The sequence below is a fragment of the Drosophila teissieri genome, unplaced genomic scaffold (assembly GCF_016746235.2).
Source record: "Drosophila teissieri strain GT53w unplaced genomic scaffold, Prin_Dtei_1.1 Segkk118_quiver_pilon_scaf, whole genome shotgun sequence".
NCBI lineage: Eukaryota > Metazoa > Arthropoda > Insecta > Diptera > Drosophilidae > Drosophila > Drosophila teissieri.
The window spans coordinates 2322198-2339631 of NW_025224987.1; the positions used below are offsets into that span (position 1 = coordinate 2322198).

At 42.6% G+C, this 17434-nt stretch overlaps 1 pseudogene; it reads right to left on the bottom strand.

The window, feature by feature from the left end:
• Positions 1–1570: 1570 nt before the first annotated feature.
• LOC122625522 lies at positions 1571–5855 on the bottom strand (annotated as a pseudogene).
• Positions 5856–17434: the final 11579 nt, after the last annotated feature.

Sequence of the window (17434 nt, forward strand, 5' to 3'; positions counted from 1 at the left end):
AGCGAGAGAGCGTGAGAGGGAGCGGAGAGCGGGTGACAGTCCAAACCCCGTAACTTGGACATTCCGCCCCCCTTGCAATCACGTGGGTTGCAACATAGCCATCCTACGGCAGGCTGCAGGCACCGGACACGATCCACCCAAAAACAGTTTTCTGGGCGACCGGCATTCCCTCGTCGAAGGTCAGGAATCCGGATTGGATGACCTTTGGATAAACATCTGCTCCCAAGACCATGGAGACGGTAGCAGGCCGATGGAACTGGTCATCAGCCAGCATGATGTCCCGGAACTTGGAGACCACTGTGTCGCTCAATGCCCGGACAGGTGTGCGGATCCGCACACTGGGCTCGATCTTGATCCTTCGTTCCCGCGTCGACCCTGGAACGAATCGTCGTCGTGCAGACCTTCTCGTCGCCAACACTGGTCATCGGCAGCTTAAAGGCTGACGCCAACGAAGCGTCGATGCAGCTCATGGGGGTGCACGGATCGATGAGTGCTGCGGTCTCGAAGGTCTGCGTCCCGGTCTCCAACTTGATCAGCGCTGTCGGAAGGATGTTCACGCTGTGGCGTTGAAGTAGCGACGAGAGCGATGGGCCTGGCGTGGTCGATTCCGGGCGTCGTGGCGGTGAACTCCTAAGCTGAGTTGGCGGATTTTGCCGGCGGGAACGCTGGGACGAGACTGAAGCTGCTTGCCGGGTTGGCACCGGTTGGAGACACGAGCGCGACCGCGACGGCGAGCTAACCTACTCGTGCATGTGGAGCAGCGTGTGGTGGGATCGATCGCACTTCTTGCAACGATCACCGCTTCGGCAGTCTCCCGTGGAATGCTCGTGAGCGAGGCAATTGGCGCAGTATTTGTTAATGAGGACTGCTCGCAGACGCTTTTCAGCGCTGAGCTTTAGGAACCTCGCGCACTTCCGAAGAGGATGGATATAGCGGCAGCTCGGAAACGGTAGGATTGAGTACCTCGGGTACGTCTGCTCTCCAAGGCACGCGCACTGGCTTCGTTTCGTTGACGAGGGGCCATGCTGCGGGTAGTTGAATGGCGAAAGGAGATCGGAAACGAAATGAAAAAGAATGGATGATTAGTGATAGTGAACTAAAACTAAGGACGAGAGGCGCGCCTATTTATTGTGGAGATTCGGAAGACTCCGTCGGCAAAAGCACCACTTTTGCCACTGGACGTTTAACAACTCCACGTGCAGTACGGATATTTACTACACGGACGTTGCTGTCGGCTCCTGGGAAGACAGATTCAATTCTGCCGAGCCGCCACTCATTAGAGGGTAAGTTGTCGTCCTTGATGACGACCATGTCATCGATGCGGAGATTTTTGGACGGGGCCTGGCATTTAGTGCGCTTGTGGAGTTCTTTGAGGTACTCTTCTTTCCATCGCACACGGAACTGCTGATGGAGAGCTTTCAAATGCTGCCCCCGATTAAGAATGAATTTCGTTTCTCCCTTTACTTCGGGTTCCACCGTGGACATAAGGGGTCCCCCGACAAGGAAATGACCTGGCGTCAGAGCCAGCAAATCTGTCGGATCCTCAGACATAGGAGAGAGCGGCCTGGAGTTAAGGCACGCTTCTATTTTTGCCAAGAGCGTGGAGAGCTCTTCGAACGTGTACTTTCGTGTGGCAGTGCATTTATAAAATAGCGTCTTAAAACTTTTTACGCCTGCTTCCCAAAGGCCTCCCATATGGGGTGCCCCCGGAGGAATAAATTGCCATTGCATCTCTTGATGACTATAGGCATTCGTCACCGACTCTTTTACGGCTTGAAGGAAATCGCGGGAAAGCAGGGTGGCAGAGCCAACAAAGGTTTTGCCATTGTCTGACTGGACTGGACGTGGACATCCTCTTCTGGATACAAAACGAGCGAAAGCGGCAAGAAACTTTTCGGTCGTTATGTCAGATGTAGGCTCTAAATGGATGGCCTTGGTGGAGAAACAAACAAAAACTAACACATACCCCTTTGTAATAAGACATGCTCTTCCCGTATAGATCTTTATATCGAACGGACCGGCGTAATCCATGCCAGTGTACGTGAATGGTCGGGAGAACAATGCTCTTTTTTTGGGCAGGACACCCATCAGTTGGCTTTGCAACCGTTTTTTGTGGATCACACATACTTTGCACGAATTTACTACTGCTTTCATCAGGTTCTTAATTCTCGGAATCTAGTATTTCGACCGGATGAGGCGCACCACTAACTGGTTACCACCATGGAGAGTTATGCGATGTGTGAAATTCGCAAGGAGGCGAGAAAGCAGGCAGTTATACGGAAGAATCACTGGATGCCGTTCATTGTATTGAAGGCTTTCGGAAGCCGCCACACGGCCGCACGCCCTGATCAGTCCTTGCGGATGATATTCCACAGGGAATTCTCTGCGCTGAGTGTTCGAAATTAGGAACCGCTCGGCGGCGGCGAGCAAATGCACATCAGATGGAGATGCCTGCTTCCTGCACCGCTGTATGAAGCGATGAACATAAGCAAGGACCCGTAGAACTTTCTCAAGCTTGGAAAAACGTGCCAACAACTTTTCAGAAGGAGCTTTTGCGAGATGGACTTTCAGAGCACGCTTCTCCAGGGCGGTCACCGGAGCGTTTTCGACCTGAGTTGGCCATTGGTTGCGTGGATTTTGGAACCAAGTCGGCCCGTGCCACCATAACTGGCTATCGGCGAAAACTTGGAGGGAAACTCCTCTACTTGCCAGGTCTGCTGGATTATGCTCAGATTGAACATAAGACCAATTCTCTGTTCTTGTGACCTGGGCGATCTTCGTCACCCTATTGGCTACAAATGTGGTCCACTGGCACGCTGGCTTGCTTAACCATGCAAGCACTAAAGTGCGATGCATCACAAAAGCTATGATGCTCGACCTTGAAATCTGGATGAAACGAGAGCCAGCGTGGAATGCGTATCTGCTCTAAAACCAAATAACTTTGGAGAAAATTAAGCCATCGCTGAGAAAGCTCATTTGGAATGTTTTCGTCCCACCCAAGCTCCTGTAGCCAAATCTCCTGCATGAAAATTTTAGCTCGAATGATAAACGGCGCTAACCAGCCTGCAGGGTCGAACAATTTGGCAATTTGGGACAGGACTTGGCGTTTTGTAAAGGACGTTTCAATAGCCAACTCTGGCGGAACGAAGAAGAATTCGTCGGAGGTTGCCTTCCAGAGAATACCGAGGGTTTTGGCAGTGCTTTCTGCATCGATCTCGAGAAAATCAGTATTTAATAGATGGTCGCTCTGAATGGCCGCTAAAACTTCCTTTTGGTTGGAGGTCCATTTCCTCAATGGAAATCCGGCGGAATTCAGAGCGTCTCGGAGCTCTTGCACCTTGAACTGAGCTTCTTCCGTGGAGTCCGCTCCGGCTAGAACATCATCTACATACATGAAATTTCGAATGATATTGCTAGCTTTTGGATGGCTGAGTTCTACGTCAGCTGCTAGCTGCTGCAGTACTCGGATGGCCAGGAAAGACGCGCAATTGACTCCAAACACAGAGTTTAGTAGTTACGCTCTCCGGTTTTAAGACGGCGTGATGTGGCATATAATAGGCGTTGCAATCATGGGTAGGAAGAACTTGTCGCATGTGCTTTAAGTCGAGATATTCCTGGATCACCGAATCGTATCTCGCTTTTAAGGCCTCATCTCTTTTTAGACGCTGCTCATTTCTTAAAAACTGAGCCAACGCGAAAGACCTGGAATGCCCTAGCCCGGAACCGATATGTTCTGGGTCGCGAAAAGGCAGAGTAACGACATATTTGCCGCACTCGTTTCTCGTGGTCGTTTGAAGGAAATTCTTCTCGCACATGGAATCGGACTATTTTACCAACTTCATTGGTATATCCTCCACCTCCCAAAATTTTGTGAGTAGATTGTCCAGTGAATTATCGTACGCGTGGGAGATCTGCGTCGAAAAGGAGGAAATTCTGCTTTGTGCTGAGGCTGACACTGGCCCAGTTAGTACCCAGCCGAGAATGGTCTCTTGCCCCAAGAGAAAGCCACAGATGTTGCTTTTTGCTCCACTCAGAAGCACCGAAGGCAGAATGTCGGCTCCGATAAGGACATCTATTTGTGCGCTCTCATTGAATTTTGGATCCGCCAGTGGAAAATCGGGAAGATCCCGAAGGAAATTTTGCGGAATTGGGTAGGAAGGCAGATTTCCGGCTAGTTGAGGGAGGACATAGGCCGTCGTCTCCAACTGCAACGCGGGCCTAGTCGGAGATCGGATGGTGAAACTGCAGAGCTTCTTGGACTGAGCGGATACTGTTTGGTTTAAGCATGAGACTTGGGCTTGAACCACCTGGAATGGCAATCTAATTAGATTGAACAGTCGCTCGGTTATGAATGTTGCCTCTGATCCGGAGTCGATCAGGGCGCGTGCCTTAAAGTTAGTGCCAAGATGGGAAATATTGATGACGGCAGTGCCAAGAAGGATAGCTCTTGAGCCCGTGGCGAAATAATTTTGAACACCGCCTTGCTCATTAGAAACGAAATTGGCTTGATTAGCAGAAATTGGCCTTTGAAGGACTTGAATTGCTGGAAAAGGGGTTGTTTCGGTGCAACAACGTGTGATGCCGGCCACGGCAAGTAAAACAATTGTGCGTGCTTTTGCACTCACGAAGCTGATGTCCCTTTGCAAAGCAGTTTAAGCATAACTGCTTCCATTTAATGTAGGCTGACAGGTCGTCAACCGACATTTGGAGAAAACGCGGACATACACGGACAGGATGGTTTTCCTTGTTGCAGAAGTCGCAACTTTTCGATTTTGGAGATACTTTCGTCTCATAGGAATTTAGTTTTCTAGAGGGCCCACTTAAGTTCATCGCTTTAGAGTGCTTCTGAATTGGTACGGACGGTCTCACATCATCGATGGCCTCTAGGGTTCGATGACGTTCTGTGAGGAAGGAGTTCAGCTCTACCCATGTCGGGATGTCGGCTTTCTTATGGAGCGACTGCTCCCATAAGGAGAGAGTTATCTTCGGGAGCTTGGATGAACACAGATATACCAGCAGGCAGTCCCAGTTCTCAGTGTTGATGCCTGACATTTCTAAGGCAGTCAAACAACCCTGAACAGTACTTTGCAGTACCTTCAAGGCCGCCCCAGATTCCTGTGGTATCGACTGCACATTAAACAGCATTTTCAACTGACTGTTTACCAACAATCGTTAATTTTGGCATTTAAATGGAATAACTTTTCAACCGGAGTCAGCCGTGGATTATTGATATAAATGGCTGTGAAAAGATCCCGGAAAGACGGCCAGCGAAGATAGTCGCCTGCGAAAACTTCTGTATCGCATGGAGGCAACCGACAGCCAGAGGAAATGTAGGCCTGCGGCGCAGCGTTCGCGGCTGCGATGGACTGAGACGTGCCCTGTTCGATTTTATCAACGAGCTGGGCAACACACCTTTCATAGACTGAATAGCAATAACTGTATTTAGCCCTGAGAATAGGCATGTTGCCTGTTGCCGCTTCGCCTGCTGACACAAGGCACTCGGAGCAGATGTCGAATACCTTTTCAACCTTGTCCCATAGGGTTCGGACTTGGTCGCGACGGACGCTAAGCATCGTGACGGTTGGAGCTGTGGATTCCGGAGTGTTAATCTGAGCCTCAAATTCGCTTAAGCGGTCAGAAACCGAAATGAATTTGGCTAGCGCTAGATCGGAAGCAGCCATATTTTTAGCTGTGCGCTGTACGTGCGCTTTGGATGGAGTAGCACAGTCGTCGGAAATCTGCGCAGGCGTTTTCACCGAAATGCTTGGAATTCTTGGACTCTTGGGCCCTTGTGGTGAAAAAATAGACCTGGGTTTGTCAGCGGACAACTTCTTCTTATCGTCCCCGATGAGCATAATCGAAGAAATGCGAAATGGAAAGGAAGCAGTTTTGGAGCACGGTCATACTTTTGAAAATGTGGACAGATTCCTTAGACTGCAATTAATAACTTTAAGCTTGCGGCCGTGAACGGTATAAAGCAGCGGAAAAAGACCGTATAGGATGTAACGGGTGAGAAAGTGGTGTAAAATTTACGAAGTGGAAACGCCGTAGTTTCGACTAATTGGACAGCTGACTCGGAGTGAACAGCGAATTGTATAAATGATTTATGGTAATAGGGTCCACCTGATTTACGGTTGGAACACTTGGAATGTGAAACACGGTAAAAAAAATGTTTATTGGAACGTAGAAAATTTTATTTTTTTGTTTACAACTGGAAACGGAGAAATTGGAATGGTGGAATTGGAATCTTTTCTCCGCGTTGTAAGTACTTCTAAAAACAAACACAAATTAATATCCAAGCAATACCGGAAAAAATATTCGTCGGGTGAACGACTTATATTTGGCGGTCGTATTATTTATTTATGGATGAACAAATTATTGTCTTGTAGTTTTTAAATTTTTTTTGAAAATTTAAAAAATAATTAAATAAATATAAAAAATTTATTTGTTAAAAAAGAAAAAACCGCTTTTAATTTATTGCTCAGAAATTGATTTGGAAATTTATGGAAAAAATTGATACAGTGAAACGAGAACTGAATTTTTGCCACTTTTGGCAGAGCTTTGGACTTAGAAATTTTCACTGAACTTGGCACAAATTATTTTCACTTTTTCACATTTGGAATTTTGCACTTTTCGGACTGGAAATTTTCACGAATGAGGGTAAAAGGAGAACGGTGGGTAATATGGCGGCGCCCGTAGGAATAAGTACTTTTCTTTAATTGCCTTTTTTCGGAGAAATCAGTTAGATTTGACAATAAATCTTACAGCAAATTGAACGAAATTGGATTTTCGAACCTTTTGCTGCAGACCGGCAAATAAATGGAATGGAAATTTCGTACTTATCTTGTAATTTGTTCCTTGGTGGACAAACTTGAAAATCCAGGTGATCTGGCTCGAATGGATCAAAATGTTGGGTGTGATGGGGGCTGCTGTCCTGGAATTTTCCAAATCGGCTGAAATAAAAAACACTCGAAAGGGTGAACACTTGACTTTTCTCAGTTGCGCGGGCGCGAATGGGCGTATGTTTATTCGCTAGTAGTAGTTTTTACACTGAAGCTTATTCTAATTAGTTAGGCTCTCCCAAGCGCAGCGGAGACTCCTTGGAGACTCTGTGGTGAAGAGCGAGAGAGCGTGAGAGGGAGCGGAGAGCGGGTGACAGTCCAAACCCCGTAACTTGGACAGTCATCATTCTTTGGAATGAATTAGGCGCTATTTTAAAACCAAATGGCAATCGCGTGAAACGATATGAGCCATTGTTGGTTGAGAAAGATGTTATATCTCTTGAGCCTTCATCCAGCTCGATCTGATGAAAACCTGACATCAAATCAAGGCAAAATAAAATATTTTGGTCGACCAAGTTGGTCCAAAATATCATCCATTCTCGGTAGTGGAAATTTGTCAGCTAAAAGTTTCTTATTAATTTGGCGATAGTCTATTACTAATCTCCATTTCTTTTTATCTGAACCTGGGCTTGACTTTTTAGGTACTAATAGCAAAGGGCTATTGTACTCTGAAATTGATGGTTCAACTATTTTATCTTTTATTAATTTCTGTACCTGGGCTTGTATTTCTTCTACTTGACTATGAGGACTTCTATAATTTTTTGTGTATACGGGTTCATCATCTTTTAATCTCAACTGTTGTTTATAAAAATTATTAACCGTTATTGATTCTGATTCTAATGCAAATATATCTGTATATTTGCTGCATAAAGTTTATAATTGTAATTTAAACAATTTTGGGAAATTTGAGATAAAACAGTTTTATTTCTGTTTTCGCTATTTGCCTGATCCACATTGTAGTTCGAAAGTGGCTCATATTTTAAAGTGTCTATATTGACCAATTGATCAGAATCTGTTGTGTTCAAAATTCGGTCAAATGTATTACTAGATGTTGCAATTGTATTTGCAACATAAATACCAGTTTATATTTCCTGGTTCGGAATAAAAATGTTATCATCTTTTAATGATACTATTAATCTTCGGACAACTTGGGATCTTGCTGGTAATAGAGTTGTGTTATTACCAGAGCTGTATGTTGTTGGAACATAAATGGGAAATTTCAAATTGTTGGGTCTAAGTATAAACCAATCTTCTGCTGGTTTGAAATCAATTTGGCAATTATATTTTTTAATGAAATCTATTCCTATTTTGTTAGTTATTTGAACATTAGAAAATTTGTCAGAATTCTCTTTGAGAATAGAGATATCTGCACCTGTATCAAGAAGGAAAACAAGTTTTACACCTGTTTCGACATGAATGAATGTGGTAAATATATTGAGATTATAATTGATGGCGTATACTCTACGATCTTCTCCTACTGAGTACCTAAAGGCTGTTGCGAGTTTCCCTGATCTTGGGTTACGGAATAATGGTGTGGGGGTGTATGGCGGCAAGCGGCGTCGGAAATTTAATATTTATCGATTCAATTATGAATCATAAGGTCTATATAGACATTTTAAAAAACAATCTCAGGCAAAGTGCTGTAAAATTGGGGCTGGAAAATGAATATTGGTTCCAGCAAGATAACGACCCAAAGCACACTGCAGTGAATACAAAGCTTTGGCTAGCATATAATGTGAAAAATCAGCTGCGAACACCTCCCCAGAGTCCTGATCTCAATCCTATTGAGCATTTGTGGGATCTGCTCGAGCGAAAAATTCGCAAACGAACAATAACATCAAAAAAAATGCTCAAGGATGTTATTTTGGAGGAATGGGGCAACATAACTGCGGAGGAGACAAAAAAACTTGTTCATTCCATGCCGAAACGCCTTGCAGAAGTTTTGCAGAGAAAAGGATACCCTACAAGCTATTAAAAAGGGTCCACTTTTCCATATAATTCATTTACATATACTCTGTACGCAGACTTTTGCGTACACATTTTTGTATAGTATTAAGTTTAAAATTAAAAATAAAATGTAATATATTGTTCAAAATTTCTAAAAAAAATATCATATTATAAACAATAAATTAAAATTAAGTTTAAAAAAAAATGGAATAATTATATGCATAAATGGCCGAACCATTGCTGTTCAAAGTTTAATTTTAAAATTTTTTAGGGGTGTACGCAGAGATATGCGAGTGAGTGTACATTGACATTATTGCCGGTGTTGTTATTCTGGTTGTTGTTACGGCCTCTGTTTCCATTATTGCGGCCTCTATTGTTGCCATTATAGCGGTTATTATTTCCATTATTGCGGTTTTGATAACCGTTATTCTGGTAACCGTTATTTTGGTAACCGTTATTATAGTTGCCTCTATAACCATTGTTATTGAAGCCTCTACCTCGGTTAGGACCTTTATTGGCATTGCCGTATCCTCTGTTAGATCTGTTACCTCTAAAGTACATCACTTTATTGATGTCACCGGTAACTCTTGCACTCGTTCTTATGTATGCGCTTATCGCTGCATCCATAGTGGTGCAAGTCCCTGCTTCTAGTACTGTTTTGACACTTTCGTGCTCAGCGCGATTTATCATGGTGTCAATTGACTCTCTAGTTTCTAGAGGTATACCCTCATCGATAAAGGAAGCTTTTAATAGCTTTCTCAGACTATCAACTTCAGCGGTAAATTGCGTTGCAGTTTTACCTCTTTGCTGAACTGTTAATAGCTTTGCTTTGATTTTACCGGATGTCTCACCGACAACTACTTTCTGCAATTTGTTTATAATTGCTGGAATTGTCGTTTCATTGTCAACTGAGTTCAAAATTGTGCCAACTATTTTTGACTTAATGACCTCAACTGCAATGTCTTCAAATGATCCCTTAGCTAAGTCTACCAATTTGATTGCCTTAATGAATCGTTGTAAATGGATCTTTTGTCCATCAAATTCTGGCACTGCGCAAGCGACATCCTTAATGTAAGACCTATTTTCCAAGTCAGCTGCGTTATTGGTAGTATTTACTTCCTTCAGCACTAATGTTGCTGGTATAGTTAGACCGTGAAGATCTTTCTCTTTAATGTCTTTCTCGACTACAGTTGTATATTCTTCGTCTGAGTCAGTGCTTTTTTCATTAACATTTATTGTTAATGGAGTGTTAACTATAGTTGGAATTTTTATCTGGAGGCTGAATTTAGTTTTTATTAATATTAATTTTTCCCTTAATGCCACCAGTAGTTCCGAAACTTTAGCACACTGTTTACTGTCTAAATTCTTTATATTCTGTTGTATCAGTTCTCTTACTTTATTGTAACTATTTACCAATGTTTGGGCATTCTTATTTATTGTTACAGCTTGTATTGATCTATTTTGCGTTATTCATTTATAAGATTTTTTGAAATTTTCTTTTGATTCTTTTATCTAATCAATAAGCTGTTCCCAGTCCATGCTGTGGTACTGGTTACTTCGATACAAAGAAAACGATACTTTTACCTAGTATGCCAAGATCTAATAATTCTGATTTTACTTTTACACCTGGCAATGTCGTAAGTACAATTGCCTTTTTTGTGCAACTATTACAAGGGTATAACGGGGAGGTGTATGCTAATTCGTATGTACTCATATATTAATATTCGAAATCATTTATAGACATTTAAATATTACTTATAATATTCAATGCTTTATTCCTAAAATCTGGGTCATGTTCATAGACTTTATCTATAGTGCGCTGTGTTTGAGCTACACTCATGGTTGGCTATTGATATATATTTCTGGGTTCTTATTTAGATAAAAGCAATATTACGTTTTTTTTTTTAAACTTCTATATTTCATTCATAATTGAGTTCGATGTATGAGTGAACTTTCCTTAAATATTATCTAAACCGTTTGCAGCGCTACGGTATTGTTTTCTGAGACACTTGTTATGTAGTTTGTATATTTATACCCGTTACTCGTAGAGTAAAAGGGTATACTAGATTCGTTGAAAAGTATGTAACAGGCAGAAGGAAGCGATTCCGACCATATAAAGTATATATATTCTTGATCAGGATCAATAGCCGAGTCGATCTGACCATGTCCGTCTGTCCGTCCGTCTGTCTGTCTGTCCGTCTGTCTGTCCGTCTGTCTGTCCGTCTGTCTGTCCGTCTGTCTGTCCAGATAGTATAGTATAGTATATAGGGTATCAGATAGTCGGGGAACTCGACTATAGCGTTCTCTCTTGTTTTATTAATGCATTGGATACCATAATTAGAGCAATTACAATTAGTAATATGGTTATCCAGAACAAGTCTGCATTTTGGACTTCCACTTTATTTATAACATTTGCTGTGGAGTCAACAGTTTTAGTGTCTCTCAAACCCATTTTGGGTATACTAATTTCAAAGTTTTGTAAAAAATTTTCTTTACTAATTCTAATTTCAAAGTTTTTGTTGGCCGAACTCATATTTCATTGTTTACTTATGTGAAGTAGAAAAAAGTTGAAGTCTAGTGTAAGTTAGTTTAGGGCGAAGGCGGGAGCATAATAAAGTTCTCTCTCGCTCTTTGCGAATTCGCCCCGTCTTCGCCAACCTCTGTTAAGCTAGGCCTAAGAACACATATGTTAAATAGAGGAAGTCGTAAAATTGAATTCAACACGAGCAAACGCATTTTTTCGTTGTCGTTCCGAAATTAACTAATTATTCTTGCCACCAAGTTCTACCAATATTTTAATAAACTAATTAAATTCTTCTTGGCGCCCCCGGGTGGACAAGAATTAGTTTAAACAAATTACAGTGACAGTGACACATATAATATATAATAATATATATATAATATATAAAAGTGAAAAAATAAAAAATTGTTCTTCTTTTTTTTGAGTGTAATAAATAAATAAATAATATTGTTGCCCGAGACGCGTTATTGTGTTTAAACAATAATTAAAATCTAAACATATTCCGTGGCGGTCGCGAAATACCCTGCTTCCGGAATTGCCGCCACCACCGAGGGAACTTTTAAGGAAAGTGGCCGCTAAAATTAGCATTCGGAAATCAGAGGTATTTGTGCAAAAAATTGAAAGCTAGAGTTATAGACAAATTTAATGTTTATTGTCTTGTGCTGGAAGATTGCACCTCGCTTTCAGTTCTTGGCACATATGTACGTATCAATATAGTAGGGCTAGATTGCATGCAAATTATTCAATTTATTGAATAAATTTATAAAATAAATACACATACAAATATTGAACCGCTTTGGACGCAACATTTATTTATTATTTTGTACTGTATTATTGCAATCACTGTCGCCCCCCCTTCCCCCTCTCGTTCGTTGAAACTCGCATTAATAGTTGGGAAGTTAATCCAAGCTTGCGCACTAATACACAGACAGCCTTATATACTAGCAGCTGCAGCGGTGAACTTTTCGTTTTCGCTTCGCTTTTGCACCGCTACCTGCGTTGTTGTTGTTTGGCCCTTTTTCGTTGGCGCGCTTAGATTAGCGGACCGTCAAGTGACGCTCTACCCTGTATTCTGCGGGTATACCCTTTTCGGTGTCATTTCGCACCCACTATTAATTGATACTGCGTGACTTGAATTTCAATTTAAATAATTTGTTTTCGTTGTGCTCATCAGAAAAATATTTAATATACATTTCGAACAATAAATTAATAATTTATGAAATTAAAAATAACCTATTTTTTTGGTTTAATAAATTTCTAATTATTGATTCGAAGGTTATTAAATTATATTGTCGGTCTGATTTGAGATAATTTGTTTCGGCCATTTATTTATTTAATTCGGAAATAAAATGTAATTAATTTTATTTAATTAATTTAAATATTTAATTCAAAATGAGCCTAGAAACCAAAAATAAATCTGTTCTGGAAGAGCTGAAAAGCAAGCTCCAAAGTCGGTTCAGAACAATTCGCCGATTAAATGAGCGATTAGAAACGGGATCGATTCCGCTATTAGAGGAAGAATGGAAATGTCGACTAGAAAACTTAAATGCTTCAATTAGTAAGGCAAATCAATTACAAGAACAGATAGAAGACATAGATTGTAGCGATGAATTTGGCAACGAGTTGCAAGAGCTTTGTATAGTGACCAAGGCCAAAATAATGTCCCTGTTGTCTGCCTTGAAGGTAGCAAGCGTCAGCGAAGCTCCGGGATCAGCTGCTGTAGCTCCAACTCGTGCGCGACTTCCGAATTTGGCATTGCCAAAATTCAGTGGAGATTATTCGGAGTTCAAAAATTTCATCAGCCTTTTCGAAACTTTGGTTCATAAAGACGCCAGCATTCCAGTTATCGAAAAATTTAACCATTTAATTTCATGTCTCTCTGGAGAAGCTTTAGGAACAATTAAAGCTTACCAAGTCACCGAGAGCAATTACGAAAAGGTACTAGCCAGTTTAAACAAGAGAGAACGCTATAGTCGAGTTCCCCGACTATCTGATACCCGTTACTCAGCTAGTGGAAGTGCAAAGGAGAGTTTTTGGCAAAAAGTTTTTTGGCAAATCGATAGAAATTTACAAGACTAATACAAAAATGAAAAAATATCAAAACCTTTTTCAAAAGTGTGGGCGTGGCAGTTTTAGGCGGTTTGTGGGCGTTAGAGTGGGTGTGGCAACATGAATCGACAAACTTGCGCTGCGTCTATGTCCCTGGAATCTGTATGCTTAATCTCAACTTTCTAGCTTTTGTAGTTCCTGAGATCTCGACGTTCATACGGACGGACAGACAGACGGACAGACGGACAGACAGACGGACAGACGGACAGACAGACGGACGGACAGACGGACATGGCCAGATCGACTCGGCTACTGATCCTGATCAAGAATATATATACTTTATATGGTCGGAAACGCTTCCTTCTGCCTGTTACATACTTTTCAACGAATCTAGTATACCCTTTTACTCTACGAGTAACGGGTATAAAAAGGTTTACGATAACGAATGCCTCATCTTTATGAATAATATATCAACATTGTTTAGGCTTCCTAAAATATCGCATCAGTCCGTTTCCTCCTTGAGAAACCTTATCGATACTGTTTCTTCGATATATGGTTCTCTGTTATCGATAGGAGATGATACAAAAATTTCGAATGCAATGTTGATATATTTGGTATTGAATAGAGTCGACCCAGTGACCAAACAAAAATGGGAGGAACAGCTCGATTATGAGACTTTGCCGCTTTGGGCCGATTTTGAAAAAATGTTAAATCGCTGATTTATCAGCTGAAGAATCGACAAAGCCGAAGCAAGATTAAATTGTGTCGAGCAAGCCACAAGTTTGTGACCGCTCACACCATATTCTGCTTCATAGATATACAGTGCCTGAGAACAGTTTAGCGTTGCCACCCCCGCCAGAGACCATGTCTCCTACTTTTAACCAAGATCAGCCTTCCACGTCACATGTTATGCATGCCACGTCCTTGCACAGGGTGACTTTGGCTACGTGAATCGTAAGCGTCCGTACGAAAAACGGAGAATACGTTTTGGCCCGAGCTCTGCTGGACTCTGGGTCTCAAACGAATTTTATAACAGAAGAACTGGCGAACCGCTTACAGATTCGTAGAGAGGAGTCGTGTATCAACTTACTTGGTATTGGCGAGTCCAATTCTCAAGTCAAAAAAAAGGTACACACAGTAGTGAAGTCGCGAATAAATGGTAGTGAGTTCTCGTTCGATTTCTGGATCTTAAAGTCGATCTCCGTTTACCATCCTGATCAGTCGGTGAACGTCAGTGATTGGAAGATCCCGAAGAACCTACCATTAGCAGACCCATATTTCTACAAGTCACAAAAAATTGATATGTTGATAGGAGCAGAATCATTTTTCAAATTGCTAGCTGTTGGTCAAACTAGACAAGGTCCTGACTATCCAACTCTACAAAAGACCCTTCTTGGTTGGGTTGTTTCGGGCAGATACAAGTCTGCAGTCCCGAAACAAGTTGTGAATAGTTTCAGTTGTAGTGAAGAACCTTTAGTATCGATTGACAGCACACTACAGAAATTTTGGTCGCTGGAGGAAATGCCAAATCCAAAGAAAATTCTGTCGCCTGAGCACAAGTTATGTGAGGACCATTATAGGAAGACTACTCAGGTATTGCCATCAGGTCGGTTTGAAGTTAGGCTGCCGTTTAAATCTGATCCAAATGGATTAGGCAACTCCTTCGAGGTTGCAAAACGGCGGTTTTTGTCGCTTGAGCGAAGGTTGTCTCGAGATCCTAACTTGAAGACCATGTACTTGGAATTCATGGAAGAATATCTCGCCCTAGGTCATATGTCGCCTACAGACAACAAAATCCCTTCCACTCCACATTATGTCATTCCCCATTAATGCGTGTTCAGACCCCAGGGTACGTCAACAAAGTTGCGCGTCGTGTTCGATGCGTCCTGCCAAACATCGTCTCAGGTGGCCTTAAACGACATCCTGATGGTGGGGCCGACAATTCAAGAAGAGTTGTACTCCACTCTACTCCGCTTCCGGCTACACAGGTATGCCCTGACTGCCGATGTAAAAAAGATGTATCGCCAAGTAATGGTTAATGAAACGGATAGGAAGTTTCAACTCATAGTGTGGAGGAGAGACCCCTTCTGAATCCTTGAGATTATTCAAGCTCAACACCGTCACATATAGTACTGGACCAGCCCCATTTCTGGCTATTCGGTGTTTAAAGAGGTTAAGTGAATCTGCTAAATGTTCATTCCCTAGAGCTGCCGACGTAATTGGATTCGATTTTTACGTCGATGACATGCTAACTGGTGCTGCATGCGTAGAGGAGCTAAAGACAATTAAGTCTGAAGTGTCTCAGGTTCTTCAAACAGCAGGTTTTGAATGGACAAAGTGGTTTTCAAACTCACCTGAGGTCACTGCATCTGAGAGCACAGTTAAGTCGATACCTATCTCGGATTCAGAGTCAACTAAGGCGTTAGGAATATCGTGGTTGCCTAGCGAAGATGCCTTCAAGTTCAAAATTGACACTTCTGTTATGGTTCTCCGAGCGACAAAACGGTGACATCGAAGCTGTTTGACCCCCTGGGCTTGTTAAGTCCCATTGTGATTAAAGGAAAGATCCTATTGCAGGTACTGGCTTAATAAGTTAGATTGGGATGGGTCAAGTCCGATGCATTTGGAAACAGCTTGGGATATGCTAAAAAGCACTCTGTCTCAACTGGATGAGATATCGATTCCGACGCCTCCATCAGAGCTTATGGAGCTTGCGTCTATATTCGTAGCAAAACTGCCGAAGGTTTTAAATTATCGTTGTTGACTTCAAAGTCAAAAGTAGCGCCGCTCAAGACCAAAACGCTACCAACGCTTGAGTTATGTGCCGCTCACCTTCTCGCAGAGCTCTGCCACAGAATCAAACCCTTATTAAAAGTCCCTAACGAACGAATTGTATACTGGTCGGACTCTGAAGTTACACATCACTGGATTCGATGTCATCCATCTTCGTTGTCGACATTCGTTTCGAACAGGGTAGCGGAGATTCAAGAATGGTCAGGAGAAGCTACATGGCGGCATGTTCTCACAAAGCAGAGCCCAGCAGATATCGTTTCGAGAGGTTGTGGCGTCGACGAGATAGGGCAGTCGATCTGGTTCACTGGCCCACCATTTCTGAAGGACGAAGAAGAAAACTGGCTTAAAAATTCGCATTTCGAGCCGGTTGAGGAAGTCTTGCGTCAGGAAGCTAGGAAGACTGTGGTCGGGCTGACCGCTGCTGTGCAAACTTCCGCTTTTCTGGATGTCATCGAGGGGTTTTCGTCACACCTCAAACTGCTTAGAGTGTTCGCTTATATGTTCCGCTTTATAAGAAAATGCTAAGACAAGAGTATAGTTTTCGAAGGAACTCTGTCACCGACTGAATATAATGAAGCGTTTCATAAGATTATCGAAATAGTACAAAAGCACGAGTATCAAGAAGAAATGGAAAAGGTTCGTAAAGGCTCCAAGGTCGGCCCAAGTCTTCAGCGATTGAACCCATTCATCCATGAGGATACAGGCACTTGGTGCAACTTTTCGTTGTTGCGAGTTGGGGGGCGACTAGCTAACGCTCCTATATCATATGATGCCAAGTTTCCCTTGCTGTTGACGAAACGCTCTCAGTTTGTGCAGAGTTACGTCCGGTATTTGCACCATTCCAATTTTCATGTCGGCCCTCGAGCACTTGTGAGCATCCTACGACAGCGTATTTGGACCGTAAACGCTCAGGAAATCTACCCGCAGATAGACTCCGTGCTCTCCGCCCATTTGCGATATGTGGCGTTGATTTTTGTGGCCCTGTCTATACGACATTAAAAATTCGAGGAAGGCCTACATTGCCTTATTTTTTTGTTTTGCGTCCAAGGCGGTTCACTTAGATATTGTCTCAGATCTAAGTACTGATTCTTTTCAATTGGCTTTTCAAAGATTCATTGGTCGACGAGGATGTCCGCAGACGGTGCATTGCGACAACGCGACGAACTTCGTCGGAGCGAGTCGCCACTTCCTGGCTCTTCGCGATCGGATCGAGGAGCAGGCGGACGCAATTCGCGAGTTTGCATCAAAAAGCGGATGTGAATTTGCGTTCACACCCCCTCGG